Here is an 11,301-nt window from a genome sequence, read left to right as displayed (position 1 = left end):
CGGCAATGGCCGGGCGGAGGGGGCGCCGGGCGGTGGTGGCGACGTGGCCACAGGGCTCCAGGACGGTAGGGTTGGGCGGCGGCGGTGCGGGCGCGGGTTAGTGGGGGTGCGGGGTGGAGAGAGGGGTGAGAGAGAGGGGATAGAGCGGTGGGGTGGGGCCGGAGAGACAGAGAGGGGGCGGCCGTTACTAATTAGTGGGGGCACGTTCTTTGCCGTCCGCTAACGGACGGCAAAGGGCGCGCATAGCATAAGGGAGACGGCCGTTAGCTGGGCCCTTTCTTTGCTGTCTGGCAGCAGATGGCAAAGGTCCGGCAAGCAGACGGCAAAGATTAGGCTAATGGCAAATAGGCTGACCTAGCCACACTGTGCCCTGTGGGGCCCACCTGGCTCTTTGTCGTCTGCCTTCTAGCTCTTTGCTGTCAGCTGGCTGACGGCAAAGAAGCAGCTGACGGGCCATCAACCCTTTTTTTGACGTCAGCTTTGTGGAAGCGGACGGCAAAGAGGAGGCAGACGGCAAAATGCCAGATTCCAGTAGTGATATTATTTTCATGGTCTAGCAAATATTGTTCCAAAGGATCATTAGGGGGCACGACAATAGAAGCAAGACCAATAATTTCATCCTTACTAGGCAATTCTTTATCATGGGGTTGTCTACAAAATTTAGCAAAATTAAACTCATGAGACATATCCCCCAAACCAATAGTAACAACATCCTTTTTGCAGTTTATCCTAGCATTAACAGTATTCAAGAAGGGTCTACCAAATATGATGGGACAAAAGCTATCTTGTGGGGAACTAAGAACAAGAAAATCAGCAGGATATTTAACTTTCCCAAGATTTCAACATCTCTAACAATCCCGACTGGTGAAATAGTATCTCTATTGGCAAACTTAATTGTAACATCAATTTCTTCTATCTCAGCAGGTGCAATATCATGCATAATTTATTTGTATAAGGAATGAGGTATCGCACTTGCACTAGCACCCATATCACATAAGCCATGATAACAATGATCCCCTATTTTAACAGAAATGACATGCATGCCTACAACATGTCTATGTTTATTCTTAGTATTGGGTCTAGCAATTCTAGCAGCTTCATCACAGAAGTAAATAACATGCCCATCAATATTATCAACCAAGAGATCTTTAACCATAGCAATACTAGGTTCAACTTTAATTTGCTCAGGTGGTGTAGGTGTTCTAGTATTACTCTTACGAACCACAGTTGAAGCCTTAGCAGGATCATTATAAGTGATAGTCTTTTCTTCAACTTTAATAGGTGCAACTACTTTTACTTCAATGAGATGATTATATTTAAACCACTTCTCCTTAGGGAGATCAACATGAGTAGCACACGATTCACAGAAAGAAGCTAATATCTCAGAGTCAAGTCCATATTTAGTGCTAAATTTATGAAAAGCATCGGTATCCATAAAAGATTTAACACAATCAAACTTAGGTGTTATACCTGACTCCTTACCTTCGTCGAGATCCCAATCTTACGAGTTGTGTATAATTCTTTCCAATAAATCCCATTTGAATTCAATAGTCTTCATCATAAAAGATCCAGTACAAGAAGTATCGAGCATGGAGCAATTACTGAGAGAAAGCCGAGCATAATTTTTTGAATAATAATTTCTCTTGAGAACTCATGATTGGGGCATGAATATAACATTGACTTAAGCCTCAACCAAGCTTTAGAGATGCTTTCTCCCTCGAGAGGCCAAAAATGATATATATAATTACAATCACGATGAGCAAGATGCATAGGATAAAACTTCTGATGAAATTCCAATTTCAATCGGTTGTAGTTCCATGGTCCCATATCATCACATAGCCTAAACCATGTCAATGCCTTTCCCTTCAAATATAAAGGGAAGACCCTCTTCTTGATAACATCCTTGGGCATACCTGCAGGCTTAAATAATCCACAAACTTTATCCACATAGATTAGGTGCAAATCAGGATGCAATGTTCCATCTCCTGTAAAAGGATTAGCTAGCAGATTGGATACAAGAGATGAACTAGGGTTTGAGAGGAGAAGGTGCTGGTGAGGATGTCGATGGAGATTGAGCCCCTCCCGCTGAGAGGATCGATGGTGATGGCAATAGTGATGATTTCCCCCTCCCAGAGGGAAGTTTCCCCGGCAGAACAGCTCCGTCGGAGCCCTAGATTGGTTCCGCCAAGGTTCCGCCTCGTGGCGGCGGTGTCTCGTCCCGAAAGCTTTCTTATGATTTTTTCCAAGGTAAAAGATTTCATATAGCAGAAGATGGGCACCGGAGGCTTGCCAGGGGGCCCACGAGGCAGGCGGCTCGCCAAGGGGGTAGGGCGCGTCCCCCACCCTCGTGGACGGTGGGTGGCCCCCTCTGGTATTTTCTTCGCTCAATATTTTTTATTAATTCCAAAAATAACTTCCGTGGAGTTTCAGGACTTTTGGAGTTGTGCAGAAGAGGTCTCTAGTATTTGCTTCTTTTTCAGCCCAGAATTCCAGCTGCCGGCATTCTCCCTCTTCATGTAAACCTTGTAAAATAAGAGAGAATAGGCATAAGTACTGTGACATAACGTGTAATAATAGCCATAATGCAATAAATATCGATATAAAAGCATGATGCAAAATGGACGTATCAGGCCCCAGGGTCTCTTTTCTATTATATTGAATCTCTTTTACATCTTATTAGTTTCCGATCTACTGTTTTGCAATCTTTTACTTTACGATCTATAAACCAAAAATACCAAAAATATTTACTTTACCGTTTATCTATCTCTATCAGTTCTCACTTTTGCAAGTGACCGTGAAGGGATTGACAACACCTTTATCGCGTTGGGTGCAAGTTGTTGATTGTTTACGCAGGTATTTGGTGACTTGTGCGTTATTTCCTACTGGATTGATACCTTGGTTCTCAAAACTAAGGGAAATACTTACGCTACTTTGCTGCATCACCCTTTCCTCTTCAAGGGAAAACCAATGCAAGCTCAAGAGGTAGCATTCCCGTCGCCGTCAATGGAAATCTCACCGCCGTTGTCGCCGTAGCGAGTTCATCACCAAGTTAGGGTACGGACTTGACCTCTTTGTGTGTTCCTTTTTCCAATTCTTGCACAAAGATCATTGCCATTATTCTTACCACGAATGAGGTCGATCTATCCACCGAAAAGTTCCATTAGAATCGATTTGATGCAAAAACTTAGGGTTAGGTTTCCGCCGAAGTCATCTTGGACCGACCGATCTGAGGATCTCAGTCTGACCTATTTGGCTCAGGCCATTGCACAAGTACAACTCAGTTTGACCGAAGCGTACTAATCGGTGTGACCGAAATCACTCACTCTGTGAAATACTAGCATCTCGGAGTCACTGAACTGCATTTCAGTGTCACCGAGTTTGTGATATCGGTAGCTCCGAAATGCTTTCTGCAGAAAACTAAAGTTAAGTTTTTGCCTCAATATTTTTTGCAAAATAGCTATACTTTGTGATGCTCATCCACTCTACCTATACCTATCTATTCAAAGGGTTAATTTCAGAGATGTTAGAGGGCAGTGACAGTCAGAACAAGTTTGAGGAGCAGGTGAATCTCGCTGAGGGACTAGTCCCTCCAATAGTAGTTATGATGAAGGTAGTAGAAGCACTCCAAGCAATTTGCCTAGGGATGCTATTAGGCAAAGGAAGAAGAGAACCTCAGATTCAGAGGATGAGGATTTTGTTGTTGATGAGGAGGTGACCTCAAAGAAGAAAGTGCTCAAGAAGGAGTATGCTGCTGCTGTTCACTACAAAAAAAGACACATCCATGTCATTTTGGGCCAAACGAATTTTTTTCTGTGATGCTTATGACACTTCTATGACGATAATTATGACAGAACCCGGTATCATCATAGATGTGTTGGGCTCCTACTTCTATGACAAAAAAATCATGACAGAAAATGGGCTTTTCGTCCTGGGCGGGCTGGAGACGCAGCTGCATGACATTCTTCGAGCCGTCCATGACGGAAAAAACCATGGTAGAAGGGAGGGCGAGGAAAATATCGGGGTGTTCCCGGTTACGATGGATGGTCGGGGCCGAGCGATGCACGGAGGTTTGCGCGTTTCTCTCGTACACACACGCGCGTGGGTGCGAGGCATTGGGCTCTAACTGAACCCGAGCGAGGCGTTCGCCTACTGAACCCGAGCGATTGCACTGCAAGCTACGCATTACTGAACCCGAGCGATTGATCGATGCCTGTTAACTGAACCTGATCGAGCAATTCCTTTGCTACTGCTGCTAACTGAAGCCGATCGATGCTGCCTCTAGATGAACAATGAGTGTTGTTAGGGGGGGGATGGATGAACAGTTCCAAGTGGGGGTGGATGAATAGGAACCCGTGGTAGTAGAGGTCGTTGTCGCTGGATGAATAGGACCCCGATCAAGCCGGTTGGGGCTGGATGAACAGGACCCCATGGAGGGCTGGATGAATAGGACCCCCGTGGAGGGTTGGTTGAACAGTAGCCGGTGGAGGGCTGGATGAACATGTAACGCCCAGAGACTGATGCTCCAGATGACTTCCTTTTCTTTTTGTTGTTATCGTGTGTTTATTTTGTTTGTTGCATTATCGTAATTATTTTGCATATTTTATTCCTCTATGTTGATGCCATGATCATGTTGAGTACCATTGTCATATTTTTCTTCTTGCATCATGTTCATTATTGATTATAGTATGCCATCCTTGTTGTTTCCATGATCATCTTGCTTTATTATATGCTTCATGATGTGACGTGCCTCTTGTCATTTCATTGCACTGCATTATGATCATCATGCCTTGGTTTGCATATTTAAGTTTTGTTATGTGTTCTTGTGTGAACCCTCTTCTTCTTATCTCCACCTCATTTCTTCACCATGCACATACCAACAGTCATTCATCAAGTTCACTCAAGTTTCTATCCCATCCTAACTTCTCCTTTCTTCTTTATTCCATTTTTTTGTTCTTGTGACATTTTTCCTGTTTGGGAAAATGTTCCACCTTTCCCTATAAATCCTAAATAATGCTTAGACTCTCTCTGCAAAAATTTAGATCATTTGGACTTGTTTTAGTTGGGTTCAAAAATAGCTCAAGTTTGAATTTAATTCAAACATGAATTATTTTTATATCCTTAAAAATGCCCAAACCATTTTATTCAAATCCTTCATAAATCCAGTGCCTTAGATTTATCCTTATCTCCTTCTACTTCTTTGCCAAACCCTATGAGCATTTCTTCCAAGGTTCTATTCATTTAAACCTATAAGGATGCTAGCCAACTTGCCTCCATAGAGCTCTCTCGATTAGGCTGTTCCTGGCCGTCCGATCATGCTGCATTTCCCACCTCTTCTTCCCCGAGCCGTTAGATATTGACTGAATGTTTTACCTCGTTTCGTTTTTCACGTGTGTATGACCAGTGGGCCAGTTCATCGATGGGTCCACTGTGCGTTGGCTGGGTGCGGAGCTATAGGGTGCGATTGGTTGTTCCTCAGGGAGAGCCCATTGGGTACAACTGCAGCCCTAGCCTCAATCCACAGCCGCCATGCCCTCACTCCTCCTCCTCGCTACCACTCCCTTCCTGCTCCTCCTCGCGGCCGCACTCTCTCCCTCCTCACCACGGCACCCATAGGCGGCTCCCTCCTCACCATGGCCCCACCATAGGCGGCTCCCTCCTCACCATGGCCCCACCATAGGCGGCTCATGCGGTGGTGGAACGGACGGCGGCCTCAGCGTGTGGGCGGCGGCGGCGGCGTATCTGGTGAACGAGCCCGCACCTCCCTGCCCTCCTCATCACCCCTTCCCTCCTCGGCTTAATGGGAGGTTCGCCGGTCATGCCGCCTCTTCTGCCCAGCAGGACGAGCACGAGGTGAGCACCGGGAGCAGTGTCACACCCTCCATAGCTGAGCATACCTAGAACGGGGCAAGTTTTTTGTTGCACAATGGTTATCCCTCTTCAGTTAGTCTGAATATGACTTGTTTCTTGTTGAAGGGTTGTTCCCTTCAGTATTGAAGAATTATTGATGGAAGGTTCTTTTTTGCAGCTTTTCATGTTGTCTCAACTCTCAATGCAGTGTAGAAGTTGATTGAGATGCCTCTCTGAATCTCTGATATGATGTTTTGCTTCCTCTGAAATAGTGATCAGAATGTAAATTTTCAAGGAAAATACCATTCGGTTCATACTAAGAAATTGGCAAGATTTAGTTACATGGATATCAAATTTTAAGACTAAGCTTCGCTCAATCCATCTCTCTCTCTGTTGCCTACCGCCACACGCGGATGGTAGTGGTTCAGTTTCCTGTAACATTTAGCATCTCTACATTTTAATCCTGTATAGCTGGATCCAAAAAAAATATAGAGGTCAAGGTCTATTTAGTATTAGTTTGATGGCTTAATTTGCAAGAGAAATGAAGTGTATAGTTTATGATTCTTAATTTTTCTTCAGTTGTTTTTGGTTGAATTGCTTACCTAGGCATTCGTATTTTGTTACACGAATCTGCAGTATGCTCTTATGCTTTTAGCCATACCCATCTCATTTTGTTTTTTGGTATAATTGCCTACCTAGGCATAAAAATGGGATCTGCACACGTCTTATTTAGATCCCTGGGTTCTCAGCCATGTTGACTTCTGAATAGTTATTCATTGATGTTTTCTTATGTTCTTTTGTTAGCACATGTGCATTAGTTAGGTATGCATGTATGTAAGGAAAATTTGTTAGCGATGATTCAGTTGTTTTGGTTCAGTTTGAAGGGCACTCCAGGCTTAAGATCTTTAGTTTCATTAGAACTACCAATTACTTTGCTTAGCTGCCTTGCCGCTGGTGGCAGGTTTTACTTTGTGAGGTGTAGGTTCTGCTGCCGGTGACACCTCATGAGTTTCTTTTTAATTTGAATTAGTAATCACACAATTGAATTTATATTTCTATCAGCATAATTTCATGTCCCCTTTCCTATTTTCTGCAGGTACACATGAATCTATGATCCAGATTCTAGCTACACCCTTTACTACAACGATCTCAAGCTTTACTGAAAAGTGTACTGTTTATATAGTTGATATCTTTAATTCATATGGTCGTCCGCTGGATGATCACTGGTCTTCGGTTCATACGGTGACTGGCTGGAAGCTTGCTGTTATGTTTGGTTCATATGGTGGTCGACTGGAAGCTCGCAGTCTGAATGATCTCATTGTCTATGGCCGCCAATACACACTTTTCATTACTACCAGCCAGGTCTTCTCAGAGTGATTGAATAAATTCCATTCCTTTGTGCTGCATTTTACCTTCCATGGTTTTTGCTCAAAATGGCATAATATGCCACTTGCACCACCATTGGTCTTTGAAATTTAGTTACTCCAGTTTTTCATAGATAACAATTGTGTAGCCTTTGTCCTTTCCAGTTACCATTACCATTTTTGTGATGATACTTCACTAGAAATTTGTTTGGTACTCATCTAAAAATAGATTCATAATGAGGTCACTTTTGCAATGCATGGGAGTAAAGTTTTTTTCGCATCCGCGGTTATATATGTTTAGTCATTTGTATTGAAAAGTCAGTGCATCTTGGTTGTTTCTGTAGTTGATCCAGGAGGTTCTTGGTTGCTTGGTATTTTTGCTACATGTGCAGTACTATAATATGCCAACCCATATAAACGATGAAGTATATTCTGTTTCGTAGATGAGCAAAGTTTGCGGCATGCATAGTATATATATGTTTTCTTATAAATATATGTATGCCATTAACTGCTATCATTTCGTTTTACAGGGGTTCACGGGCCATCATGATGATATACTTGGTTCTTTAAAGAAGAATGGTAAGAACTAAGGAGGGTTGTCTTGTCCAAGAGCTCTACCGCGATGGCATCGCCACTCAGTGATGCCTCAGCAGGAAGGCTAATCACGGGGAGGCGTGACATGGGTGGACTAAAAAGCTAATTTGGTGCCCTCTCTCTTTGCCTCTTGTTTCCTCCAGCACCTTGATTTTGATGGTTAATATATTGAATTTCTAAACATCTTTAATTTATAAGGAATATAGTAGTTATATGCTTTTCATTTATGATAGAGAGATTGAACCTAGGTGTCTTGCTTGCTGGTTTGCAGGAGGCCCCCCTGTCTGCTGTCAAATGTGGAACGCCTTTATGTCCTGATCATGTGAAAAGGTACCCTGTTGCAGTTTCTCTGTCTTCACGAATTACTATCGAACTGTAAGCCTGTTCTGAACTCTAAGCCCCATGTAAATCTGATGGAAGATTGGGCCATTTAATTTGAACCAAAAGGGTAATATACTCTCGATTGCTTGAATCTGTCCAGACCTGAAAAATATATATACTTTGAAAGCTTGAAATATGAGTATGTAACTGAAGTAGTAGACATTTCTTGTTCTTGGTCGTCACAGTTTTTGTTTATTCCATTAAAAAGAGATGGATTACAATTACTTGACACACACACCCACACCCGGGCACAAGGTCTGTTAGTCCTTTAAATTGATTATATATGACATAAAAAGAGGCTGGAGCATAGATTGGGGTGACATAAATATATGAATTGTTCAGAAAATAACAAATGGAACTCCTGGACACTGCCACCTCTGCATCCACCTTGCTCCGCATAGCAGCATGTGTGTGAAAGCGGGGACAGGTGACCACGAGCAGATGGCGTGAGCGGCAACGGCAACATGCACGGTGCACAAAGTTCGGTAAGATGGGCGTGACCTCCCCGTAGGCGTTTTAGGATGGCGTGTATAACGGCTTGGAACGTGCCTGCCCGACACACAGAAGGTATGCCTCGGAGCACGCCGGCGGCAACATGCACTGCGAGGCCCAAAGCAACCCAGCCAGTACAGAGCCCCTCCGTACAGGAGGAACCCTGCCACCGACGGAGCAAGCAACGGCGACGCGTATGAGAGCTCAGCCATGGTGGCCCGCGCGCCGTACGGGAGGATCACGTTCGTGCTAGAGGGAAGCAACGAGCACATCGGCGGCAAAAGGAGGTGTCCAGGATCTGCACCGACACAAGGTGTCTCCGCATAGCAGCATGTGTGCGGCGGCATGGACAGGTAACCACATGCGGATTTTGAGGAGCGGCACGAGCATCAAGCAATGGTTGATGCCAAGGTGAGCTTCCCCTCCGCTCCTGACCGCTCCCTCTCTCTCTCTCAATAATCTCCTCCTGATGTCGCTATTTATGCATCTCGATATGTTATTGGTGTTCTTCTGATTTGCAGGGATTATAGCAAGCAACTCTAGGTGGGTGAGTTCTTTCTTCTTGCATGAAATTGTTCTACTGATTCCTCAATGCTCTGTTCATGACTTTGTTCTTGTTTTATCCTTTTTTTACTTTCCAATTTCGATGCAATGGATATTGATTGTGGTAGTTTAGATAGCACCTTGTATTGCTTTGGTTTTAATAAAGTAAACTAGAGCAGTGGTATGTGCATGTTCAAATAATAATGGATAATATTGTTTTTTTCGTGCTACAAAATATATCTCAAAACCTTCCCCATTTTTGTTTCTAGAGGACAAAGGACATCTTGCATTAGTTAGCTTTTTTTACAGTTCCTATTCATTGAACTGTATGCAGTTTTCAGCTAGACCTCATTTCACAGTTCCTAATGCTTTTCTTTTTCTCTCTGGACTTGCAAAGTGATTTTCATCTGTTTTTTCTTTGCGTTGTGCTCAGGTAGTGTTCATTACTAAGTTCAAAGTGTGCTCAGATTATCTATCAGATCATGAAATTCACTTTTTTTATAAGCCTGTCCTTAGGTACACTGGAGAGATAAAGTTCAATCAACAGTACAAACTTCTATTGATTAGGTTCATTGTTAAGTTCAGATATAATTATGTGTCTTGAATTCTTGTTATTTTCCATTTCTTATAGGAAATAAATCATCAGTGGCATACTTTGTTTGCCATATTGTTTTGGTTATAGATTTAAAGTGACCTTAACCCAAACATCTGAAAATGAAATTAAAGTATGTACAGAGAGAATGTGTAGGCATGAACTCCGGTATGCCTATTGTGAGTGAGACCGCTTTACTTTGCTTCAAATATAGTAGATGCGGGGAATGGTGCTCTTACATACAACCTTCAGAGATGTATATGTAGCCATTTCCTCTGTACAAAGGAATGGTATTTTAGTTGGTTGTGAGTTTCATTGCTGGAGAGGACCGATGATCTTCGTTTGCAAGTATATCTTCAGGTACCTATGTATTATTCTGATGCTCCCCTTGTTTGGGCGATCTACCTAGTCTATGCATGGACATGTAGTATTGCCATGTTCTCTTTGTTCATGCATCATCCAACCTTGCTACAAATTGATGTTCTGTTGCTCTACGTACTGGTGTTATAGACTGCCATTTGTTTTGTCGAACAGTGTGCCAAATTAATTTTCCATTACTCTATGTACTGGTGTTACATACTACTATTTGTTTTGTCTGGTTAGTGAGTAATTCATTTGGTTATGCCCTTTTCCTTTTTCAGCTATCATTTGCCAACCTCTTCATTATCTAACTATATACATGTGTTGACATATGCGGTCATCGGGGACGGCTGTATTATCTAACAATTTTGGTTGAAGACTCCTGGGATTTACCATTGCGAAATCATGTGAGAAGAGGTGTTCCAGGAATTCTTTTGAAAAGCATGTGTATACAGGCCATGTGACTCACTATCATTTTTTGTCTTTGTGATTTGCTGAAAAGTTCTTAGAATGTTTGATTGGTTTCAACTCAGATGAAGTTGTTAGGATGATTAGGTTGTAGCTTCTGGGAAATGTAATGGATTCAGATAGATTCTGGAGTGGTGCAACCCTTTGTACTGTGTGTTCATCATTCTTGCTGACTTTCTTTATGCAGCACCACCTTTTGTTTTAAGAATAACTTCTGTTTCACAACCACCTTAGTTTACACCTATGTCTACCAAGGAAGACGACACAGTGGTGGAGAAGAATTCACAGCTAACATGGCCCTATGTTACCTGAATAAGATAACAAAGTACCCATCATTTTACATGTTAAAGGATTTGAATTATCACCTGAAGTAGTTGCTAAAACCTACATCTACAAAGTCAAATATTTTCAAAACACTTCGGGTTTGACATGGTCTTTGCATTTGCTTAAACATAAAATTACTGAACAATGCAAATATTTTCAACGCAAACATGGTTTCAAATGGGTTAATAGAAATACTCCTTTAAAAAAGGCCTCCTTAAATGGTTCCTACTCTCTCTGTTTCTAAATATAAGTCTTTTTAGACATTTCAAATGAACTACAACATATAGATGCATGTAGACTTATTTTAGAATGTAGATTCATTTATTTTGCTCCGTA

General features: G+C 42.5%; 1 long non-coding RNA gene across 7 annotated transcripts; it reads left to right on the top strand.

Annotated features, from left to right (window-relative positions):
• Positions 1-5,485: 5,485 nt before the first annotated feature.
• LOC119363704 lies at positions 5,486-10,804 on the top strand. 7 transcript variants are annotated; one of them, XR_005174316.1, is made up of 5 exons: positions 5,486-5,850; positions 6,944-7,209; positions 7,742-7,915; positions 8,077-9,089; positions 9,200-10,804. It is a non-coding gene; the product is annotated as an uncharacterized LOC119363704 (long non-coding RNA). The 7 variants fall into 7 exon arrangements; XR_005174317.1 differs by having other exon boundaries at positions 7,742-7,964; XR_005174319.1 differs by having other exon boundaries at positions 7,742-9,089; positions 9,200-9,221; positions 10,455-10,804.
• The last annotated feature ends 497 nt before the right edge of the window (positions 10,805-11,301 follow it).

The sequence above is a fragment of the Triticum dicoccoides genome, chromosome 2B (genome assembly GCF_002162155.2).
Source record: "Triticum dicoccoides isolate Atlit2015 ecotype Zavitan chromosome 2B, WEW_v2.0, whole genome shotgun sequence".
NCBI classification, from domain to species: Eukaryota; Viridiplantae; Streptophyta; class Magnoliopsida; order Poales; family Poaceae; genus Triticum; species Triticum dicoccoides.
Note: the sequence above shows the minus strand (reverse complement) of the source record. Positions and strands in the feature narration are given on the sequence as shown.